Raw genomic sequence first — 26,049 nt, 5'->3', positions numbered from 1 at the left:
ACCTTCCCGAACCAGGGATCGAACCTGTGTCCCCTGCATTGGCAGGTGGATTCTTAACCACGGTGCCACCAGGCAAGCCCCCGTGTAAATTATTACAGAGCGTTCAGTAGACCTCCCTTGGTATATGGTCGGTCTTTTTGATACGTGTGTTTAATATGTATTTGTATACGTACGGTAACCCTAATCTTAATGTGTCCATTCCTCCCACCTTTCCTTTTAGATAACCATAGTTTGTTTTCTAAGTCTGTGAGAGTCTTTCTCTGTGGAAATATGTTCATACGTGTCAGTTGTTAGGTAACAGCTAGGAGTGGTATCACAGGTTATTTGTCGGCTGCTTTCCGACTTACCTCATGTTCTGTGATTATCTCTAGGCTCATCTATGGTGCTGCAAAGAGCAGTGTTTCATCCTTTTCCATGGCGAATATTGCATTGTGTACATGGACCACTTCTTCTTTGTGCATTCATCTGTGGATGGACATTTTGGTTACTTCCAAGTCTTGGCAATGCTAAATATTGATGCAGTGCAGGATTGCCAGCCTGTGTCTTTTGGATTCTGGTCTTCTCAGGGATTAGGCCCAGCAGTGGGCCTACTAGATCATATGGTGGTTCAAATTTTTCCCTTTCAACGCACCTCCATTCTGTTCTCACTACTGGCTGTTACCAGTTTACATGCCACCAGCAACTAGAGGGTACACAGTTCTCTAAAACCCCTTCAGAATTTATTGTTTGTAGACTTTTTACTGATGGCATTTTGAGTGTTGGGTGGTGATACCTTCTTGTAGGTTGGATTTGCATGCGTCTAATAATTCCCGATATTGAGCTTTCATCTACGTTTTTTTTTTAAGTAAAACAGAGAAACTCACCTCTTCAAATTGTTTCCTTGAAAAATTTGCCATGTTCCCTGAATTCCTGTGGCCATTACCTGCACCAGGACATTTTTTGAGGGCAGGTGTCCTTTACAGCCCTGTAGTAATTGTGAATATCACATGACCATTAGTTCTGCATTTAAAGCTGCTGTTGCAGGAAACGGCCACAAGGGGGCAGCATTTCTATATTCCCAACTCTGGTTACTAGGGCAACACAGCCTTCCTGGAAGTCCTGTTTGTAGGTTGTAAAGTAGAGTGGAATGTGCCAGGACAAACCCCCAGAAACTATGTCTACTTATTTGTTGTTGATATTCTCAGTTTAATTTTCATTTTTCTCAGAGCAAATTTGATTGCAATGTTGTGTTTGTTCTAGGTGTACAGAATGTCTTTCATTGATTCATATATCTTTTCATGTTTGGATCCTGTTCCGTAGAGATTATTACAGAATGTTGTGTAGACCTCTCTTGGTATTCGGTATGTCTGATGATTATATATTTTATAAGTATTAGCATATGTCTGTTAAACCCAATATCCTCCGTTATACATTCCTCACACCTTTCCGTTTGGTTAAGCACAAGCTTGTTTTCTGAACACGTGAGTGTCCTTCTCTGTGGAAATAGGTTCATTCCTATCAATTTTTACATAAGACCTATACGTGATATCATAGGATATGTGTCTCTCGCTTTCTGACTTACTTCAAGGTGTGTGATTGTCTGTAGCCTCGTCTATGGTGCTGCAAACGGCATTGTTTCATCCTTTTCTGTGTCTAATATTGCATTGTGTACATGGACCACTTTTTCGTCCATTCATCTGATGATGGACATTTTTGTTGCTTCCATGTCTTGGCTATTGTAAATACTGCTGCAATACACGATGTTCCATCCTGTGTCTTTTTGATTCTGGCTTTCACAGGTGACAGGCCCAATAGCGGGCCTTCCGGATCATATGGGGACTCAATTTTTACCTTTCAACGCACTGCCATTCTGTTCCTATTATTGGCGGTGACCAGTTTACATCCCACTTAGACCGAGAGGTTACGCTATTCTCCACAACTTCTTCAACATCTATTGTTTGTTGACGTTTTGCTGATGGTCATTCTGACTGGTGTGAGGTGATACGTTTGTGTAGATTGGATTTGCATGCGTCTAATAATTCCTGATGTTTTGCGTGGATCAATGTCCTTTTCATTTTTTTTTAAGATTCAGCTAAACTTACAACTTCAAATTTCCTTCTTGAAAAATTTGCCGCGTTTGGATTTTTTTGGCCATTCCCTACCCCAGGACAGTTTTTGAGGGCATGAGTCATTTACAGCCCTGCAGTCCTTGTGAATATCAGTGACCATTAGCAGTGGATTTAAAGCTGCTGTTTGAGGAAACGGCCTTAAGGTGGCAGCATTTCTACGTTGCCAACTCTGCTTGCTAGGGAAACAGAACCTTGCTGCAAGTTGTGCTTTTAGGTTGCAGATTAGAGTGGAATGTGTCAGGACAAACCCCCATAAGTTTTAGCCTCCTTAATTCTTGTTTGTGTCTTTAAGTTTTCATTTTTATCAGAGCAAATTGGATTTTAAAATGTCTTTTGTTCTAGCTGCACAGAATCTTGTTCATGTACACATATACATATATCTATTGATCTTTGTGTCCTTTTCCATGTAGGTTATTGTAGAGTGTTGAATAGACCACTCTTGGTATTCCATAGGTCTTTGGGGATGATATATTTTATATGTATTAGTATATGTTTGTTAACCCCAATATCCTAATTTGTCCATTCCTCACACCTTTTCTTTGGCTTAACCATAAGTTTGTCTTCTCCATCTGAGATTGTCTTTCCCTATGGAAATATGTTCATTTTTATGAATTTTCAGATAACATAAGTGATATCGTAGAACATTTGTCTTTCGCAATCTGACTTACTTCACGTTGTGTGATTATCTCTAGGCTCATCCGTGGTGCTGCATATGCCATTCTTTTATTTTTTTTCGTGGCTAATATTCCATTCTGTACATATACCACTTCTTCTTTGTCCATTCATCTGTTTATGGAGCTTTTTTTTGCTTCCATGTCTTGGCTCTTTCAATATTGCTGCAGTGCACATTTGCCTGCCTCTGTCTTTCCGATTCTGGTGGTCTTAGGTTATAGGCCCAGAAGGTGCCCTGCCGCATCATACGGTAGCTCAATTTTTACCTTTTAAAGCAGCTGCATTCAGTTTTCATTAGTGCTGTTAGCACTTTACACCCCATCAGCAGCTAGAAGGTACACAGTTCCCTAAAACCTCTTCAGCATTTATAGTTTGTAGACTTTTTGCTGATGGTCATTTGACTGGTGTGAGCTGAAACCTTTGTGGACGTGGGATTTGCATGCAGCTAATAATTCCTTATACTGAGCTATAGGCATGTCTTTTTTTTTCTTTTCCTTTTTTTTTAAAGAGTGAGTACAACTTCCCTCTCATATTGACTTCTTGAAAACTTTGTCATGTGTTGAAATTTCTTGCCTATTCCCTACCCCAGGACATTTTTTGAGGGCAGGTATCATTTACAGCCCCGCAGTCCTCGTGACTATTAAGCGACCATTAGCACTGTGTTTAAAGCTGCTGTTGTGGGAAACAGCCACAAGGCGGCAGCATTATTACGTTCTCAACTCTTGTTACTAGGGCAACAGAGTCTTCCTGGACGTCGTGTTCCTCGGTTGTAAATTAGAGTGGAATGTGCTGGGACAAGCCCCCAGAAGTTTATGTCTCCTTACTTATGTTCGTTTTTTAAATTTAATTTATCTTTCTTATCGGAGGAAATTTGATTAGAGTGTTGTGATTGTCTGGCTGTACAGAATCTGGTCAGTGATTCATACATATGTCTGTTCATCTTCGGATCCTGTTACCATGTACGTTATTACAGAATGTTGAGTAGACCTCCCTTGGTATTTGGTAGGTGTTTTGTCATGATATATTTTATATGTATTGGTGATTATATAATTCATATAGTTTATATGTTATATGTTTATATACATTTAACATACATTAGTATATGTATGCTACCCCCATAATCCTAATTTATCCATCCTCCCACCTTTCATTTTGGTTAACCATTAGTTTGTTTTATCAGTCTGTGAGTGTGTTTTTCTGTGGAAATATGTTCATTGGGAGCAATCTTAGGATGGATAACACGTATAAATGATATCATAGGATATTTGTCATTCCTTTTTGACTTACTTAACGTACTATGATTATTTCTAGGCTCATGTGTAGTCCTGAAAACGGCATTGTTCATTTTTTTCCCGAGGCTACTATTCCATTCGGTACGTACACCACTTCTTCTTTGTCCATTTATCTGTTGATGGACATTTTGTTTGCTTGCATGGCTTGGCTATTGTAAATATTGCTGCAGTGCATGTTTGCCTGTCTGTGCCTTTCCCATTCTGGTCTTCTTAGGGTATAGGCCCATTAGGGGATCGGCCGCATGATATGGTAGCTCAATTTTCACCTTTTAAATGCAGCTCCGTTCTGTTCTCATGATTAGCTGTTACCAGTTTACATCCAACCAACAGCATAGTGGGTATGCATTTCTCCCCCAACCCGTCAGCATGCATTGTTTGTAGACTTTTTACGGATGGCATTTTGAATATTGGGTGGTGAAATCTTTTTGTAGTTTGGATTTGCATCCAACCAGTAATTCCTGATATTGAGCTTTTATCCATGTTCTTCTTTTTTTAAAACAACCGAGTGAGTAACACTTACCTCTTCAAATTGTTTTCTTGAAAAATTTTCCGTGTTGTGAACTTTCTTGGCCATTACCTACCCCAGGACATTTTTTGAGGACACGTGTCATTTACGGCCCTACAATTACTGTGAATCTCAAGTGACCCTTAGCCCTGTGTTTAAAGCTGCTGTTGTGGGAAACGGCCACAAGGCGGCAGCATTTCTCCATTCCCAAGTCTGGTTACTAGGGCAGCAGAGCCTTCCTGAAAGTTGTGTTCCTAGGTTGTAAATTAGAATGGGATGTGCCAGGGAAAACCCCAATAACTTTATGTCTCATTAATTGTTGTTCGTGGTTTTAATTTTTTAAATTGGGGTAATGAGCAGAATAGTGTTTGTTCTGGGTGTGCACAATCAGGTTCAATTGAACATTATATATATCTACTCATGTACAGATCCTCTTCCCATGTAAATTACTATTATTTTTTTAAATAAATTTATTTTATTTATTTACTTATTTTTGGCTGAGTTGGATCTTCGTTGCTGCATGTGGGCTTTCTCCAGTTGCGGTGAGCGGGGGCTACTCTCCGTTGCGGTGCACCGGCTTCTCACTGCAGTGGCTTCTCTTGTTGCGGAGCACGGGCTCTAGGCGTGTGGGCTTCAGTAGTTGTGGTGCATGGGCTCAGTAGTTATGGCTCATGGGCTCCAGAGCGTAGGCTCATTAGTTGTGGTGCACGGGCTTAGTTGCTCTGCTGCATGTGGGACCTTCCCGAACCAGGGATCGAACCTGTGTCCCCTGCATTGGCAGGTGGATTCTTAACCACGGTGCCACCAGGCAAGCCCCCGTGTAAATTATTACAGAGCGTTCAGTAGACCTCCCTTGGTATATGGTCGGTCTTTTTGATACGTGTGTTTAATATGTATTTGTATACGTACGGTAACCCTAATCTTAATGTGTCCATTCCTCCCACCTTTCCTTTTAGATAACCATAGTTTGTTTTCTAAGTCTGTGAGAGTCTTTCTCTGTGGAAATATGTTCATACGTGTCAGTTGTTAGGTAACAGCTAGGAGTGGTATCACAGGTTATTTGTCGGCTGCTTTCCGACTTACCTCATGTTCTGTGATTATCTCTAGGCTCATCTATGGTGCTGCAAAGAGCAGTGTTTCATCCTTTTCCATGGCGAATATTGCATTGTGTACATGGACCACTTCTTCTTTGTGCATTCATCTGTGGATGGACATTTTGGTTACTTCCAAGTCTTGGCAATGCTAAATATTGATGCAGTGCAGGATTGCCAGCCTGTGTCTTTTGGATTCTGGTCTTCTCAGGGATTAGGCCCAGCAGTGGGCCTACTAGATCATATGGTGGTTCAAATTTTTCCCTTTCAACGCACCTCCATTCTGTTCTCACTACTGGCTGTTACCAGTTTACATGCCACCAGCAACTAGAGGGTACACAGTTCTCTAAAACCCCTTCAGAATTTATTGTTTGTAGACTTTTTACTGATGGCATTTTGAGTGTTGGGTGGTGATACCTTCTTGTAGGTTGGATTTGCATGCGTCTAATAATTCCCGATATTGAGCTTTCATCTACGTTTTTTTTTTAAGTAAAACAGAGAAACTCACCTCTTCAAATTGTTTCCTTGAAAAATTTGCCATGTTCCCTGAATTCCTGTGGCCATTACCTGCACCAGGACATTTTTTGAGGGCAGGTGTCCTTTACAGCCCTGTAGTAATTGTGAATATCACATGACCATTAGTTCTGCATTTAAAGCTGCTGTTGCAGGAAACGGCCACAAGGGGGCAGCATTTCTATATTCCCAACTCTGGTTACTAGGGCAACACAGCCTTCCTGGAAGTCCTGTTTGTAGGTTGTAAAGTAGAGTGGAATGTGCCAGGACAAACCCCCAGAAACTATGTCTACTTATTTGTTGTTGATATTCTCAGTTTAATTTTCATTTTTCTCAGAGCAAATTTGATTGCAATGTTGTGTTTGTTCTAGGTGTACAGAATGTCTTTCATTGATTCATATATCTTTTCATGTTTGGATCCTGTTCCGTAGAGATTATTACAGAATGTTGTGTAGACCTCTCTTGGTATTCGGTATGTCTGATGATTATATATTTTATAAGTATTAGCATATGTCTGTTAAACCCAATATCCTCCGTTATACATTCCTCACACCTTTCCGTTTGGTTAAGCACAAGCTTGTTTTCTGAACACGTGAGTGTCCTTCTCTGTGGAAATAGGTTCATTCCTATCAATTTTTACATAAGACCTATACGTGATATCATAGGATATGTGTCTCTCGCTTTCTGACTTACTTCAAGGTGTGTGATTGTCTGTAGCCTCGTCTATGGTGCTGCAAACGGCATTGTTTCATCCTTTTCTGTGTCTAATATTGCATTGTGTACATGGACCACTTTTTCGTCCATTCATCTGATGATGGACATTTTTGTTGCTTCCATGTCTTGGCTATTGTAAATACTGCTGCAATACACGATGTTCCATCCTGTGTCTTTTTGATTCTGGCTTTCACAGGTGACAGGCCCAATAGCGGGCCTTCCGGATCATATGGGGACTCAATTTTTACCTTTCAACGCACTGCCATTCTGTTCCTATTATTGGCGGTGACCAGTTTACATCCCACTTAGACCGAGAGGTTACGCTATTCTCCACAACTTCTTCAACATCTATTGTTTGTTGACGTTTTGCTGATGGTCATTCTGACTGGTGTGAGGTGATACGTTTGTGTAGATTGGATTTGCATGCGTCTAATAATTCCTGATGTTTTGCGTGGATCAATGTCCTTTTCATTTTTTTTTAAGATTCAGCTAAACTTACAACTTCAAATTTCCTTCTTGAAAAATTTGCCGCGTTTGGATTTTTTTGGCCATTCCCTACCCCAGGACAGTTTTTGAGGGCATGAGTCATTTACAGCCCTGCAGTCCTTGTGAATATCAGTGACCATTAGCAGTGGATTTAAAGCTGCTGTTTGAGGAAACGGCCTTAAGGTGGCAGCATTTCTACGTTGCCAACTCTGCTTGCTAGGGAAACAGAACCTTGCTGCAAGTTGTGCTTTTAGGTTGCAGATTAGAGTGGAATGTGTCAGGACAAACCCCCATAAGTTTTAGCCTCCTTAATTCTTGTTTGTGTCTTTAAGTTTTCATTTTTATCAGAGCAAATTGGATTTTAAAATGTCTTTTGTTCTAGCTGCACAGAATCTTGTTCATGTACACATATACATATATCTATTGATCTTTGTGTCCTTTTCCATGTAGGTTATTGTAGAGTGTTGAATAGACCACTCTTGGTATTCCATAGGTCTTTGGGGATGATATATTTTATATGTATTAGTATATGTTTGTTAACCCCAATATCCTAATTTGTCCATTCCTCACACCTTTTCTTTGGCTTAACCATAAGTTTGTCTTCTCCATCTGAGATCGTCTTTCCCTATGGAAATATGTTCATTTTTATGAATTTTCAGATAACATAAGTGATATCGTAGAACATTTGTCTTTCGCAATCTGACTTACTTCACGTTGTGTGATTATCTCTAGGCTCATCCGTGGTGCTGCATATGCCATTCTTTTATTTTTTTTCGTGGCTAATATTCCATTCTGTACATATACCACTTCTTCTTTGTCCATTCATCTGTTTATGGAGCTTTTTTTTGCTTCCATGTCTTGGCTCTTTCAATATTGCTGCAGTGCACATTTGCCTGCCTCTGTCTTTCCGATTCTGGTGGTCTTAGGTTATAGGCCCAGAAGGTGCCCTGCCGCATCATACGGTAGCTCAATTTTTACCTTTTAAAGCAGCTGCATTCAGTTTTCATTAGTGCTGTTAGCACTTTACACCCCATCAGCAGCTAGAAGGTACACAGTTCCCTAAAACCTCTTCAGCATTTATAGTTTGTAGACTTTTTGCTGATGGTCATTTGACTGGTGTGAGCTGAAACCTTTGTGGACGTGGGATTTGCATGCAGCTAATAATTCCTTATACTGAGCTATAGGCATGTCTTTTTTTTTCTTTTCCTTTTTTTTTAAAGAGTGAGTACAACTTCCCTCTCATATTGACTTCTTGAAAACTTTGTCATGTGTTGAAATTTCTTGCCTATTCCCTACCCCAGGACATTTTTTGAGGGCAGGTATCATTTACAGCCCCGCAGTCCTCGTGACTATTAAGCGACCATTAGCACTGTGTTTAAAGCTGCTGTTGTGGGAAACAGCCACAAGGCGGCAGCATTATTACGTTCTCAACTCTTGTTACTAGGGCAACAGAGTCTTCCTGGACGTCGTGTTCCTCGGTTGTAAATTAGAGTGGAATGTGCTGGGACAAGCCCCCAGAAGTTTATGTCTCCTTACTTATGTTCGTTTTTTAAATTTAATTTATCTTTCTTATCGGAGGAAATTTGATTAGAGTGTTGTGATTGTCTGGCTGTACAGAATCTGGTCAGTGATTCATACATATGTCTGTTCATCTTCGGATCCTGTTACCATGTACGTTATTACAGAATGTTGAGTAGACCTCCCTTGGTATTTGGTAGGTGTTTTGTCATGATATATTTTATATGTATTGGTGATTATATAATTCATATAGTTTATATGTTATATGTTTATATACATTTAACATACATTAGTATATGTATGCTACCCCCATAATCCTAATTTATCCATCCTCCCACCTTTCATTTTGGTTAACCATTAGTTTGTTTTATCAGTCTGTGAGTGTGTTTTTCTGTGGAAATATGTTCATTGGGAGCAATCTTAGGATGGATAACACGTATAAATGATATCATAGGATATTTGTCATTCCTTTTTGACTTACTTAACGTACTATGATTATTTCTAGGCTCATGTGTAGTCCTGAAAACGGCATTGTTCATTTTTTTCCCGAGGCTACTATTCCATTCGGTACGTACACCACTTCTTCTTTGTCCATTTATCTGTTGATGGACATTTTGTTTGCTTGCATGGCTTGGCTATTGTAAATATTGCTGCAGTGCATGTTTGCCTGTCTGTGCCTTTCCCATTCTGGTCTTCTTAGGGTATAGGCCCATTAGGGGATCGGCCGCATGATATGGTAGCTCAATTTTCACCTTTTAAACGCAGCTCCGTTCTGTTCTCATGATTAGCTGTTACCAGTTTACATCCAACCAACAGCATAGTGGGTATGCATTTCTCCCCCAACCCGTCAGCATGCATTGTTTGTAGACTTTTTACGGATGGCATTTTGAATATTGGGTGGTGAAATCTTTTTGTAGTTTGGATTTGCATCCAACCAATAATTCCTGATATTGAGCTTTTATCCATGTTCTTCTTTTTTTAAAACAACCGAGTGAGTAACACTTACCTCTTCAAATTGTTTTCTTGAAAAATTTTCCGTGTTGTGAACTTTCTTGGCCATTACCTACCCCAGGACATTTTTTGAGGACACGTGTCATTTACGGCCCTACAATTACTGTGAATCTCAAGTGACCCTTAGCCCTGTGTTTAAAGCTGCTGTTGTGGGAAACGGCCACAAGGCGGCAGCATTTCTCCATTCCCAAGTCTGGTTACTAGGGCAGCAGAGCCTTCCTGAAAGTTGTGTTCCTAGGTTGTAAATTAGAATGGGATGTGCCAGGGAAAACCCCAATAACTTTATGTCTCATTAATTGTTGTTCGTGGTTTTAATTTTTTAAATTGGGGTAATGAGCAGAATAGTGTTTGTTCTGGGTGTGCACAATCAGGTTCAATTGAACATTATATATATCTACTCATGTACAGATCCTCTTCCCATGTAAATTACTATTATTTTTTTAAATAAATTTATTTTATTTATTTACTTATTTTTGGCTGAGTTGGATCTTCGTTGCTGCATGTGGGCTTTCTCCAGTTGCGGTGAGCGGGGGCTACTCTCCGTTGCGGTGCACCGGCTTCTCACTGCAGTGGCTTCTCTTGTTGCGGAGCACGGGCTCTAGGCGTGTGGGCTTCAGTAGTTGTGGTGCATGGGCTCAGTAGTTATGGCTCATGGGCTCCAGAGCGTAGGCTCATTAGTTGTGGTGCACGGGCTTAGTTGCTCTGCTGCATGTGGGACCTTCCCGAACCAGGGATCGAACCTGTGTCCCCTGCATTGGCAGGTGGATTCTTAACCACGGTGCCACCAGGCAAGCCCCCGTGTAAATTATTACAGAGCGTTCAGTAGACCTCCCTTGGTATATGGTCGGTCTTTTTGATACGTGTGTTTAATATGTATTTGTATACGTACGGTAACCCTAATCTTAATGTGTCCATTCCTCCCACCTTTCCTTTTAGATAACCATAGTTTGTTTTCTAAGTCTGTGAGAGTCTTTCTCTGTGGAAATATGTTCATACGTGTCAGTTGTTAGGTAACAGCTAGGAGTGATATCACAGGTTATTTGTCGGCTGCTTTCCGACTTACCTCATGTTCTGTGATTATCTCTAGGCTCATCTATGGTGCTGCAAAGAGCAGTGTTTCATCCTTTTCCATGGCGAATATTGCATTGTGTAGATGGACCACTTCTTCTTTGTGCATTCATCTGTGGATGGACATTTTGGTTACTTCCAAGTCTTGGCAATGCTAAATATTGATGCAGTGCAGGATTGCCAGCCTGTGTCTTTTGGATTCTGGTCTTCTCAGGGATTAGGCCCAGCAGTGGGCCTACTAGATCATATGGTGGTTCAAATTTTTCCCTTTCAACGCACCTCCATTCTGTTCTCACTACTGGCTGTTACCAGTTTACATGCCACCAGCAACTAGAGGGTACACAGTTCTCTAAAACCCCTTCAGAATTTATTGTTTGTAGACTTTTTACTGATGGCATTTTGAGTGTTGGGTGGTGATACCTTCTTGTAGGTTGGATTTGCATGCGTCTAATAATTCCCGATATTGAGCTTTCATCTACGTTTTTTTTTTAAGTAAAACAGAGAAACTCACCTCTTCAAATTGTTTCCTTGAAAAATTTGCCATGTTCCCTGAATTCCTGTGGCCATTACCTGCACCAGGACATTTTTTGAGGGCAGGTGTCCTTTACAGCCCTGTAGTAATTGTGAATATCACATGACCATTAGTTCTGCATTTAAAGCTGCTGTTGCAGGAAACGGCCACAAGGGGGCAGCATTTCTATATTCCCAACTCTGGTTACTAGGGCAACACAGCCTTCCTGGAAGTCCTGTTTGTAGGTTGTAAAGTAGAGTGGAATGTGCCAGGACAAACCCCCAGAAACTATGTCTACTTATTTGTTGTTGATATTCTCAGTTTAATTTTCATTTTTCTCAGAGCAAATTTGATTGCAATGTTGTGTTTGTTCTAGGTGTACAGAATGTCTTTCATTGATTCATATATCTTTTCATGTTTGGATCCTGTTCCGTAGAGATTATTACAGAATGTTGTGTAGACCTCTCTTGGTATTCGGTATGTCTGATGATTATATATTTTATAAGTATTAGCATATGTCTGTTAAACCCAATATCCTCCGTTATACATTCCTCACACCTTTCCGTTTGGTTAAGCACAAGCTTGTTTTCTGAACACGTGAGTGTCCTTCTCTGTGGAAATAGGTTCATTCCTATCAATTTTTACATAAGACCTATACGTGATATCATAGGATATGTGTCTCTCGCTTTCTGACTTACTTCAAGTTGTGTGATTGTCTGTAGCCTCGTCTATGGTGCTGCAAACGGCATTGTTTCATCCTTTTCTGTGTCTAATATTGCATTGTGTACATGGACCACTTTTTCGTCCATTCATCTGATGATGGACATTTTTGTTGCTTCCATGTCTTGGCTATTGTAAATACTGCTGCAATACACGATGTTCCATCCTGTGTCTTTTTGATTCTGGCTTTCACAGGTGACAGGCCCAATAGCGGGCCTTCCGGATCATATGGGGACTCAATTTTTACCTTTCAACGCACTGCCATTCTGTTCCTATTATTGGCGGTGACCAGTTTACATCCCACTTAGACCGAGAGGTTACGCTATTCTCCACAACTTCTTCAACATCTATTGTTTGTTGACGTTTTGCTGATGGTCATTCTGACTGGTGTGAGGTGATACGTTTGTGTAGATTGGATTTGCATGCGTCTAATAATTCCTGATGTTTTGCGTGGATCAATGTCCTTTTCATTTTTTTTTAAGATTCAGCTAAACTTACAACTTCAAATTTCCTTCTTGAAAAATTTGCCGCGTTTGGATTTTTTTGGCCATTCCCTACCCCAGGACAGTTTTTGAGGGCATGAGTCATTTACAGCCCTGCAGTCCTTGTGAATATCAGTGACCATTAGCAGTGGATTTAAAGCTGCTGTTTGAGGAAACGGCCTTAAGGTGGCAGCATTTCTACGTTGCCAACTCTGCTTGCTAGGGAAACAGAACCTTGCTGCAAGTTGTGCTTTTAGGTTGCAGATTAGAGTGGAATGTGTCAGGACAAACCCCCATAAGTTTTAGCCTCCTTAATTCTTGTTTGTGTCTTTAAGTTTTCATTTTTATCAGAGCAAATTGGATTTTAAAATGTCTTTTGTTCTAGCTGCACAGAATCTTGTTCATGTACACATATACATATATCTATTGATCTTTGTGTCCTTTTCCATGTAGGTTATTGTAGAGTGTTGAATAGACCACTCTTGGTATTCCATAGGTCTTTGGGGATGATATATTTTATATGTATTAGTATATGTTTGTTAACCCCAATATCCTAATTTGTCCATTCCTCACACCTTTTCTTTGGCTTAACCATAAGTTTGTCTTCTCCATCTGAGATCGTCTTTCCCTATGGAAATATGTTCATTTTTATGAATTTTCAGATAACATAAGTGATATCGTAGAACATTTGTCTTTCGCAATCTGACTTACTTCACGTTGTGTGATTATCTCTAGGCTCATCCGTGGTGCTGCATATGCCATTCTTTTATTTTTTTTCGTGGCTAATATTCCATTCTGTACATATACCACTTCTTCTTTGTCCATTCATCTGTTTATGGAGCTTTTTTTTGCTTCCATGTCTTGGCTCTTTCAATATTGCTGCAGTGCACATTTGCCTGCCTCTGTCTTTCCGATTCTGGTGGTCTTAGGTTATAGGCCCAGAAGGTGCCCTGCCGCATCATACGGTAGCTCAATTTTTACCTTTTAAAGCAGCTGCATTCAGTTTTCATTAGTGCTGTTAGCACTTTACACCCCATCAGCAGCTAGAAGGTACACAGTTCCCTAAAACCTCTTCAGCATTTATAGTTTGTAGACTTTTTGCTGATGGTCATTTGACTGGTGTGAGCTGAAACCTTTGTGGACGTGGGATTTGCATGCAGCTAATAATTCCTTATACTGAGCTATAGGCATGTCTTTTTTTTTCTTTTCCTTTTTTTTTAAAGAGTGAGTACAACTTCCCTCTCATATTGACTTCTTGAAAACTTTGTCATGTGTTGAAATTTCTTGCCTATTCCCTACCCCAGGACATTTTTTGAGGGCAGGTATCATTTACAGCCCCGCAGTCCTCGTGACTATTAAGCGACCATTAGCACTGTGTTTAAAGCTGCTGTTGTGGGAAACAGCCACAAGGCGGCAGCATTATTACGTTCTCAACTCTTGTTACTAGGGCAACAGAGTCTTCCTGGACGTCGTGTTCCTCGGTTGTAAATTAGAGTGGAATGTGCTGGGACAAGCCCCCAGAAGTTTATGTCTCCTTACTTATGTTCGTTTTTTAAATTTAATTTATCTTTCTTATCGGAGGAAATTTGATTAGAGTGTTGTGATTGTCTGGCTGTACAGAATCTGGTCAATGATTCATACATATGTCTGTTCATCTTCGGATCCTGTTACCATGTACGTTATTACAGAATGTTGAGTAGACCTCCCTTGGTATTTGGTAGGTGTTTTGTCATGATATATTTTATATGTATTGGTGATTATATAATTCATATAGTTTATATGTTATATGTTTATATACATTTAACATACATTAGTATATGTATGCTACCCCCATAATCCTAATTTATCCATCCTCCCACCTTTCATTTTGGTTAACCATTAGTTTGTTTTATCAGTCTGTGAGTGTGTTTTTCTGTGGAAATATGTTCATTGGGAGCAATCTTAGGATGGATAACACGTATAAATGATATCATAGGATATTTGTCATTCCTTTTTGACTTACTTAACGTACTATGATTATTTCTAGGCTCATGTGTAGTCCTGAAAACGGCATTGTTCATTTTTTTCCCGAGGCTACTATTCCATTCGGTACGTACACCACTTCTTCTTTGTCCATTTATCTGTTGATGGACATTTTGTTTGCTTGCATGGCTTGGCTATTGTAAATATTGCTGCAGTGCATGTTTGCCTGTCTGTGCCTTTCCCATTCTGGTCTTCTTAGGGTATAGGCCCATTAGGGGATCGGCCGCATGATATGGTAGCTCAATTTTCACCTTTTAAACGCAGCTCCGTTCTGTTCTCATGATTAGCTGTTACCAGTTTACATCCAACCAACAGCATAGTGGGTATGCATTTCTCCCCCAACCCGTCAGCATGCATTGTTTGTAGACTTTTTACGGATGGCATTTTGAATATTGGGTGGTGAAATCTTTTTGTAGTTTGGATTTGCATCCAACCAATAATTCCTGATATTGAGCTTTTATCCATGTTCTTCTTTTTTTAAAACAACCGAGTGAGTAACACTTACCTCTTCAAATTGTTTTCTTGAAAAATTTTCCGTGTTGTGAACTTTCTTGGCCATTACCTACCCCAGGACATTTTTTGAGGACACGTGTCATTTACGGCCCTACAATTACTGTGAATCTCAAGTGACCCTTAGCCCTGTGTTTAAAGCTGCTGTTGTGGGAAACGGCCACAAGGCGGCAGCATTTCTCCATTCCCAAGTCTGGTTACTAGGGCAGCAGAGCCTTCCTGAAAGTTGTGTTCCTAGGTTGTAAATTAGAATGGGATGTGCCAGGGAAAACCCCAATAACTTTATGTCTCATTAATTGTTGTTCGTGGTTTTAATTTTTTAAATTGGGGTAATGAGCAGAATAGTGTTTGTTCTGGGTGTGCACAATCAGGTTCAATTGAACATTATATATATCTACTCATGTACAGATCCTCTTCCCATGTAAATTACTATTATTTTTTTAAATAAATTTATTTTATTTATTTACTTATTTTTGGCTGAGTTGGATCTTCGTTGCTGCATGTGGGCTTTCTCCAGTTGCGGTGAGCGGGGGCTACTCTCCGTTGCGGTGCACCGGCTTCTCACTGCAGTGGCTTCTCTTGTTGCGGAGCACGGGCTCTAGGCGTGTGGGCTTCAGTAGTTGTGGTGCATGGGCTCAGTAGTTATGGCTCATGGGCTCCAGAGCGTAGGCTCATTAGTTGTGGTGCACGGGCTTAGTTGCTCTGCTGCATGTGGGACCTTCCCGAACCAGGGATCGAACCTGTGTCCCCTGCATTGGCAGGTGGATTCTTAACCACGGTGCCACCAGGCAAGCCCCCGTGTAAATTATTACAGAGCGTTCAGTAGACCTCCCTTGGTATATGGTCGGTCTTTTTGATACGTGTGTTTAATATGTATTTGTATACGTACGGTAACCCTAATCTTAATGTGTCCATTCCTCCCACCTTTCCTTTTAGATAACCATAGTTTGTTTTCTAAGTCTGTGAGAGTCTTTCTCTGTGGAAATATGTTCATACGTGTCAGTTGTTAGGTAACAGCTAGGAGTGATATCACAGGTTATTTGTCGGCTGCTTTCCGACTTACCTCATGTTCTGTGATTATCTCTAGGCTCATCTATGGTGCTGCAAAGAGCAGTGTTTCATCCTTTTCCATGGCGAATATTGCATTGTGTAGATGGACCACTTCTTCTTTGTGCATTCATCTGTGGATGGACATTTTGGTTACTTCCAAGTCTTGGCAATGCTAAATATTGATGCAGTGCAGGATTGCCAGCCTGTGTCTTTTGGATTCTGGTCTTCTCAGGGATTAGGCCCAGCAGTGGGCCTACTAGATCATATGGTGGTTCAAATTTTTCCCTTTCAACGCACCTCCATTCTGTTCTCACTACTGGCTGTTACCAGTTTACATGCCACCAGCAACTAGAGGGTACACAGTTCTCTAAAACCCCTTCAGAATTTATTGTTTGTAGACTTTTTACTGATGGCATTTTGAGTGTTGGGTGGTGATACCTTCTTGTAGGTTGGATTTGCATGCGTCTAATAATTCCCGATATTGAGCTTTCATCTACGTTTTTTTTTTAAGTAAAACAGAGAAACTCACCTCTTCAAATTGTTTCCTTGAAAAATTTGCCATGTTCCCTGAATTCCTGTGGCCATTACCTGCACCAGGACATTTTTTGAGGGCAGGTGTCCTTTACAGCCCTGTAGTAATTGTGAATATCACATGACCATTAGTTCTGCATTTAAAGCTGCTGTTGCAGGAAACGGCCACAAGGGGGCAGCATTTCTATATTCCCAACTCTGGTTACTAGGGCAACACAGCCTTCCTGGAAGTCCTGTTTGTAGGTTGTAAAGTAGAGTGGAATGTGCCAGGACAAACCCCCAGAAACTATGTCTACTTATTTGTTGTTGATATTCTCAGTTTAATTTTCATTTTTCTCAGAGCAAATTTGATTGCAATGTTGTGTTTGTTCTAGGTGTACAGAATGTCTTTCATTGATTCATATATCTTTTCATGTTTGGATCCTGTTCCGTAGAGATTATTACAGAATGTTGTGTAGACCTCTCTTGGTATTCGGTATGTCTGATGATTATATATTTTATAAGTATTAGCATATGTCTGTTAAACCCAATATCCTCCGTTATACATTCCTCACACCTTTCCGTTTGGTTAAGCACAAGCTTGTTTTCTGAACACGTGAGTGTCCTTCTCTGTGGAAATAGGTTCATTCCTATCAATTTTTACATAAGACCTATACGTGATATCATAGGATATGTGTCTCTCGCTTTCTGACTTACTTCAAGTTGTGTGATTGTCTGTAGCCTCGTCTATGGTGCTGCAAACGGCATTGTTTCATTCTTTTCTGTGTCTAATATTGCATTGTGTACATGGACCACTTTTTCGTCCATTCATCTGATGATGGACATTTTTGTTGCTTCCATGTCTTGGCTATTGTAAATACTGCTGCAATACACGATGTTCCATCCTGTGTCTTTTTGATTCTGGCTTTCACAGGTGACAGGCCCAATAGCGGGCCTTCCGGATCATATGGGGACTCAATTTTTACCTTTCAACGCACTGCCATTCTGTTCCTATTATTGGCGGTGACCAGTTTACATCCCACTTAGACCGAGAGGTTACGCTATTCTCCACAACTTCTTCAACATCTATTGTTTGTTGACGTTTTGCTGATGGTCATTCTGACTGGTGTGAGGTGATACGTTTGTGTAGATTGGATTTGCATGCGTCTAATAATTCCTGATGTTTTGCGTGGATCAATGTCCTTTTCATTTTTTTTTAAGATTCAGCTAAACTTACAACTTCAAATTTCCTTCTTGAAAAATTTGCCGCGTTTGGATTTTTTTGGCCATTCCCTACCCCAGGACAGTTTTTGAGGGCATGAGTCATTTACAGCCCTGCAGTCCTTGTGAATATCAGTGACCATTAGCAGTGGATTTAAAGCTGCTGTTTGAGGAAACGGCCTTAAGGTGGCAGCATTTCTACGTTGCCAACTCTGCTTGCTAGGGAAACAGAACCTTGCTGCAAGTTGTGCTTTTAGGTTGCAGATTAGAGTGGAATGTGTCAGGACAAACCCCCATAAGTTTTAGCCTCCTTAATTCTTGTTTGTGTCTTTAAGTTTTCATTTTTATCAGAGCAAATTGGATTTTAAAATGTCTTTTGTTCTAGCTGCACAGAATCTTGTTCATGTACACATATACATATATCTATTGATCTTTGTGTCCTTTTCCATGTAGGTTATTGTAGAGTGTTGAATAGACCACTCTTGGTATTCCATAGGTCTTTGGGGATGATATATTTTATATGTATTAGTATATGTTTGTTAACCCCAATATCCTAATTTGTCCATTCCTCACACCTTTTCTTTGGCTTAACCATAAGTTTGTCTTCTCCATCTGAGATCGTCTTTCCCTATGGAAATATGTTCATTTTTATGAATTTTCAGATAACATAAGTGATATCGTAGAACATTTGTCTTTCGCAATCTGACTTACTTCACGTTGTGTGATTATCTCTAGGCTCATCCGTGGTGCTGCATATGCCATTCTTTTATTTTTTTTCGTGGCTAATATTCCATTCTGTACATATACCACTTCTTCTTTGTCCATTCATCTGTTTATGGAGCTTTTTTTTGCTTCCATGTCTTGGCTCTTTCAATATTGCTGCAGTGCACATTTGCCTGCCTCTGTCTTTCCGATTCTGGTGGTCTTAGGTTATAGGCCCAGAAGGTGCCCTGCCGCATCATACGGTAGCTCAATTTTTACCTTTTAAAGCAGCTGCATTCAGTTTTCATTAGTGCTGTTAGCACTTTACACCCCATCAGCAGCTAGAAGGTACACAGTTCCCTAAAACCTCTTCAGCATTTATAGTTTGTAGACTTTTTGCTGATGGTCATTTGACTGGTGTGAGCTGAAACCTTTGTGGACGTGGGATTTGCATGCAGCTAATAATTCCTTATACTGAGCTATAGGCATGTCTTTTTTTTTCTTTTCCTTTTTTTTTAAAGAGTGAGTACAACTTCCCTCTCATATTGACTTCTTGAAAACTTTGTCATGTGTTGAAATTTCTTGCCTATTCCCTACCCCAGGACATTTTTTGAGGGCAGGTATCATTTACAGCCCCGCAGTCCTCGTGACTATTAAGCGACCATTAGCACTGTGTTTAAAGCTGCTGTTGTGGGAAACAGCCACAAGGCGGCAGCATTATTACGTTCTCAACTCTTGTTACTAGGGCAACAGAGTCTTCCTGGACGTCGTGTTCCTCGGTTGTAAATTAGAGTGGAATGTGCTGGGACAAGCCCCCAGAAGTTTATGTCTCCTTACTTATGTTCGTTTTTTAAATTTAATTTATCTTTCTTATCGGAGGAAATTTGATTAGAGTGTTGTGATTGTCTGGCTGTACAGAATCTGGTCAATGATTCATACATATGTCTGTTCATCTTCGGATCCTGTTACCATGTACGTTATTACAGAATGTTGAGTAGACCTCCCTTGGTATTTGGTAGGTGTTTTGTCATGATATATTTTATATGTATTGGTGATTATATAATTCATATAGTTTATATGTTATATGTTTATATACATTTAACATACATTAGTATATGTATGCTACCCCCATAATCCTAATTTATCCATCCTCCCACCTTTCATTTTGGTTAACCATTAGTTTGTTTTATCAGTCTGTGAGTGTGTTTTTCTGTGGAAATATGTTCATTGGGAGCAATCTTAGGATGGATAACACGTATAAATGATATCATAGGATATTTGTCATTCCTTTTTGACTTACTTAACGTACTATGATTATTTCTAGGCTCATGTGTAGTCCTGAAAACGGCATTGTTCATTTTTTTCCCGAGGCTACTATTCCATTCGGTACGTACACCACTTCTTCTTTGTCCATTTATCTGTTGATGGACATTTTGTTTGCTTGCATGGCTTGGCTATTGTAAATATTGCTGCAGTGCATGTTTGCCTGTCTGTGCCTTTCCCATTCTGGTCTTCTTAGGGTATAGGCCCATTAGGGGATCGGCCGCATGATATGGTAGCTCAATTTTCACCTTTTAAACGCAGCTCCGTTCTGTTCTCATGATTAGCTGTTACCAGTTTACATCCAACCAACAGCATAGTGGGTATGCATTTCTCCCCCAACCCGTCAGCATGCATTGTTTGTAGACTTTTTACGGATGGCATTTTGAATATTGGGTGGTGAAATCTTTTTGTAGTTTGGATTTGCATCCAACCAATAATTCCTGATATTGAGCTTTTATCCATGTTCTTCTTTTTTTAAAACAACCGAGTGAGTAACACTTACCTCTTCAAATTGTTTTCTTGAAAAATTTTCCGTGTTGTGAACTTTCTTGGCCATTACCTACCCCAGGACATTTTTTGAGGACACGTGTCATTTACGGCCCTACAATTACTGTGAATCTCAAGTGACCCTTAGCCCTGTGTTTAAAGCTGCTGTTGTGGGAAACGGCCACAAGGCGGCAGCATTTCTCCATTCCCAAGTCTGGTTACTAGGGCAGCAGAGCCTTCCTGAAAGTTGTGTTCCTAGGTTGTAAATTAGAATGGGATGTGCCAGGGAAAACCCCAATAACTTTATGTCTCATTAATTGTTGTTCGTGGTTTTAATTTTTTAAATTGGGGTAATGAGCAGAATAGTGTTTGTTCTGGGTGTGCACAATCAGGTTCAATTGAACATTATATATATCTACTCATGTACAGATCCTCTTCCCATGTAAATTACTATTATTTTTTTAAATAAATTTATTTTATTTATTTATTTATTTTTGGCTGAGTTGGATCTTCGTTGCTGCATGTGGGCTTTCTCCAGTTGCGGTGAGCGGGGGCTACTCTCCGTTGCGGTGCACCGGCTTCTCACTGCAGTGGCTTCTCTTGTTGCGGAGCACGGGCTCTAGGCGTGTGGGCTTCAGTAGTTGTGGTGCATGGGCTCAGTAGTTATGGCTCATGGGCTCCAGAGCGTAGGCTCATTAGTTGTGGTGCACGGGCTTAGTTGCTCTGCTGCATGTGGGACCTTCCCGAACCAGGGATCGAACCTGTGTCCCCTGCATTGGCAGGTGGATTCTTAACCACGGTGCCACCAGGCAAGCCCCCGTGTAAATTATTACAGAGCGTTCAGTAGACCTCCCTTGGTATATGGTCGGTCTTTTTGATACGTGTGTTTAATATGTATTTGTATACGTACGGTAACCCTAATCTTAATGTGTCCATTCCTCCCACCTTTCCTTTTAGATAACCATAGTTTGTTTTCTAAGTCTGTGAGAGTCTTTCTCTGTGGAAATATGTTCATACGTGTCAGTTGTTAGGTAACAGCTAGGAGTGATATCACAGGTTATTTGTCGGCTGCTTTCCGACTTACCTCATGTTCTGTGATTATCTCTAGGCTCATCTATGGTGCTGCAAAGAGCAGTGTTTCATCCTTTTCCATGGCGAATATTGCATTGTGTAGATGGACCACTTCTTCTTTGTGCATTCATCTGTGGATGGACATTTTGGTTACTTCCAAGTCTTGGCAATGCTAAATATTGATGCAGTGCAGGATTGCCAGCCTGTGTCTTTTGGATTCTGGTCTTCTCAGGGATTAGGCCCAGCAGTGGGCCTACTAGATCATATGGTGGTTCAAATTTTTCCCTTTCAACGCACCTCCATTCTGTTCTCACTACTGGCTGTTACCAGTTTACATGCCACCAGCAACTAGAGGGTACACAGTTCTCTAAAACCCCTTCAGAATTTATTGTTTGTAGACTTTTTACTGATGGCATTTTGAGTGTTGGGTGGTGATACCTTCTTGTAGGTTGGATTTGCATGCGTCTAATAATTCCCGATATTGAGCTTTCATCTACGTTTTTTTTTAAGTAAAACAGAGAAACTCACCTCTTCAAATTGTTTCCTTGAAAAATTTGCCATGTTCCCTGAATTCCTGTGGCCATTACCTGCACCAGGACATTTTTTGAGGGCAGGTGTCCTTTACAGCCCTGTAGTAATTGTGAATATCACATGACCATTAGTTCTGCATTTAAAGCTGCTGTTGCAGGAAACGGCCACAAGGGGGCAGCATTTCTATATTCCCAACTCTGGTTACTAGGGCAACACAGCCTTCCTGGAAGTCCTGTTTGTAGGTTGTAAAGTAGAGTGGAATGTGCCAGGACAAACCCCCAGAAACTATGTCTACTTATTTGTTGTTGATATTCTCAGTTTAATTTTCATTTTTCTCAGAGCAAATTTGATTGCAATGTTGTGTTTGTTCTAGGTGTACAGAATGTCTTTCATTGATTCATATATCTTTTCATGTTTGGATCCTGTTCCGTAGAGATTATTACAGAATGTTGTGTAGACCTCTCTTGGTATTCGGTATGTCTGATGATTATATATTTTATAAGTATTAGCATATGTCTGTTAAACCCAATATCCTCCGTTATACATTCCTCACACCTTTCCGTTTGGTTAAGCACAAGCTTGTTTTCTGAACACATGAGTGTCCTTCTCTGTGGAAATAGGTTCATTCCTATCAATTTTTAGATAAGACCTATACGTGATATCATAGGATACGTGTCTCTCGCTTTCTGACTTACTTCAAGTTGTGTGATTGTCTGTAGCCTCGTCTATGGTGCTGCAAACGGCATTGTTTCATTCTTTTCTGTGTCTAATATTGCATTGTGTACATGGACCACTTTTTCGTCCATTCATCTGATGATGGACATTTTTGTTGCTTCCATGTCTTGGCTATTGTAAATACTGCTGCAATACACGATGTTCCATCCTGTGTCTTTTTGATTCTGGCTTTCACAGGTGACAGGCCCAATAGCGGGCCTTCCGGATCATATGGGGACTCAATTTTTACCTTTCAACGCACTGCCATTCTGTTCCTATTATTGGCGGTGACCAGTTTACATCCCACTTAGACCGAGAGGTTACGCTATTCTCTACAACTTCTTCAACATCTATTGTTTGTTGACGTTTTGCTGATGGTCATTCTGACTGGTGTGAGGTGATACGTTTGTGTAGATTGGATTTGCATGCGTCTAATAATTCCTGATGTTTTGCGTGGATCAATGTCCTTTTCATTTTTTTTTAAGATTCAGCTAAACTTACAACTTCAAATTTCCTTCTTGAAAAATTTGCCGCGTTTGGATTTTTTTGGCCATTCCCTACCCCAGGACAGTTTTTGAGGGCATGAGTCATTTACAGCCCTGCAGTCCTTGTGAATATCAGTGACCATTAGCAGTGGATTTAAAGCTGCTGTTTGAGGAAACGGCCTTAAGGTGGCAGCATTTCTACGTTGCCAACTCTGCTTGCTAGGGAAACAGAACCTTGCTGCAAGTTGTGCTTTTAGGTTGCAGATTAGAGTGGAATGTGTCAGGACAAACCCCCATAAGTTTTAGCCTCCTTAATTCTTGTTTGTGTCTTTAAGTTTTCATTTTTATCAGAGCAAATTGGATTTTAAAATGTCTTTTGTTCTAGCTGCACAGAATCTTGTTCATGTACACATATACATATATCTATTGATCTTTGTGTCCTTTTCCATGTAGGTTATTGTAGAGTGTTGAATAGACCACTCTTGGTATTCCATAGGTCTTTGGGGATGATATATTTTATATGTATTAGTATATGTTTGTTAACCCCAATATCCTAATTTGTCCATTCCTCACACCTTTTCTTTGGCTTAACCATAAGTTTGTCTTCTCCATCTGAGATCGTCTTTCCCTATGGAAATATGTTCATTTTTATGAATTTTCAGATAACATAAGTGATATCGTAGAACATTTGTCTTTCGCAATCTGACTTACTTCACGTTGTGTGATTATCTCTAGGCTCATCCGTGGTGCTGCATATGCCATTCTTTTATTTTTTTTCGTGGCTAATATTCCATTCTGTACATATACCACTTCTTCTTTGTCCATTCATCTGTTTATGGAGCTTTTTTTTGCTTCCATGTCTTGGCTCTTTCAATATTGCTGCAGTGCACATTTGCCTGCCTCTGTCTTTCCGATTCTGGTGGTCTTAGGTTATAGGCCCAGAAGGTGCCCTGCCGCATCATACGGTAGCTCAATTTTTACCTTTTAAAGCAGCTGCATTCAGTTTTCATTAGTGCTGTTAGCACTTTACACCCCATCAGCAGCTAGAAGGTACACAGTTCCCTAAAACCTCTTCAGCATTTATAGTTTGTAGACTTTTTGCTGATGGTCATTTGACTGGTGTGAGCTGAAACCTTTGTGGACGTGGGATTTGCATGCAGCTAATAATTCCTTATACTGAGCTATAGGCATGTCTTTTTTTTTCTTTTCCTTTTTTTTTAAAGAGTGAGTACAACTTCCCTCTCATATTGACTTCTTGAAAACTTTGTCATGTGTTGAAATTTCTTGCCTATTCCCTACCCCAGGACATTTTTTGAGGGCAGGTATCATTTACAGCCCCGCAGTCCTCGTGACTATTAAGCGACCATTAGCACTGTGTTTAAAGCTGCTGTTGTGGGAAACAGCCACAAGGCGGCAGCATTATTACGTTCTCAACTCTTGTTACTAGGGCAACAGAGTCTTCCTGGACGTCGTGTTCCTCGGTTGTAAATTAGAGTGGAATGTGCTGGGACAAGCCCCCAGAAGTTTATGTCTCCTTACTTATGTTCGTTTTTTAAATTTAATTTATCTTTCTTATCGGAGGAAATTTGATTAGAGTGTTGTGATTGTCTGGCTGTACAGAATCTGGTCAATGATTCATACATATGTCTGTTCATCTTCGGATCCTGTTACCATGTACGTTATTACAGAATGTTGAGTAGACCTCCCTTGGTATTTGGTAGGTGTTTTGTCATGATATATTTTATATGTATTGGTGATTATATAATTCATATAGTTTATATGTTATATGTTTATATACATTTAACATACATTAGTATATGTATGCTACCCCCATAATCCTAATTTATCCATCCTCCCACCTTTCATTTTGGTTAACCATTAGTTTGTTTTATCAGTCTGTGAGTGTGTTTTTCTGTGGAAATATGTTCATTGGGAGCAATCTTAGGATGGATAACACGTATAAATGATATCATAGGATATTTGTCATTCCTTTTTGACTTACTTAACGTACTATGATTATTTCTAGGCTCATGTGTAGTCCTGAAAACGGCATTGTTCATTTTTTTCCCGAGGCTACTATTCCATTCGGTACGTACACCACTTCTTCTTTGTCCATTTATCTGTTGATGGACATTTTGTTTGCTTGCATGGCTTGGCTATTGTAAATATTGCTGCAGTGCATGTTTGCCTGTCTGTGCCTTTCCCATTCTGGTCTTCTTAGGGTATAGGCCCATTAGGGGATCGGCCGCATGATATGGTAGCTCAATTTTCACCTTTTAAACGCAGCTCCGTTCTGTTCTCATGATTAGCTGTTACCAGTTTACATCCAACCAACAGCATAGTGGGTATGCATTTCTCCCCCAACCCGTCAGCATGCATTGTTTGTAGACTTTTTACGGATGGCATTTTGAATATTGGGTGGTGAAATCTTTTTGTAGTTTGGATTTGCATCCAACCAATAATTCCTGATATTGAGCTTTTATCCATGTTCTTCTTTTTTTAAAACAACCGAGTGAGTAACACTTACCTCTTCAAATTGTTTTCTTGAAAAATTTTCCGTGTTGTGAACTTTCTTGGCCATTACCTACCCCAGGACATTTTTTGAGGACACGTGTCATTTACGGCCCTACAATTACTGTGAATCTCAAGTGACCCTTAGCCCTGTGTTTAAAGCTGCTGTTGTGGGAAACGGCCACAAGGCGGCAGCATTTCTCCATTCCCAAGTCTGGTTAC

This window comes from Eubalaena glacialis, chromosome 7, assembly GCF_028564815.1.
Source record: "Eubalaena glacialis isolate mEubGla1 chromosome 7, mEubGla1.1.hap2.+ XY, whole genome shotgun sequence".
Classification (NCBI taxonomy): Eukaryota; Metazoa; Chordata; class Mammalia; order Artiodactyla; family Balaenidae; genus Eubalaena; species Eubalaena glacialis.
This window is presented reverse-complemented; position numbering follows the sequence as displayed.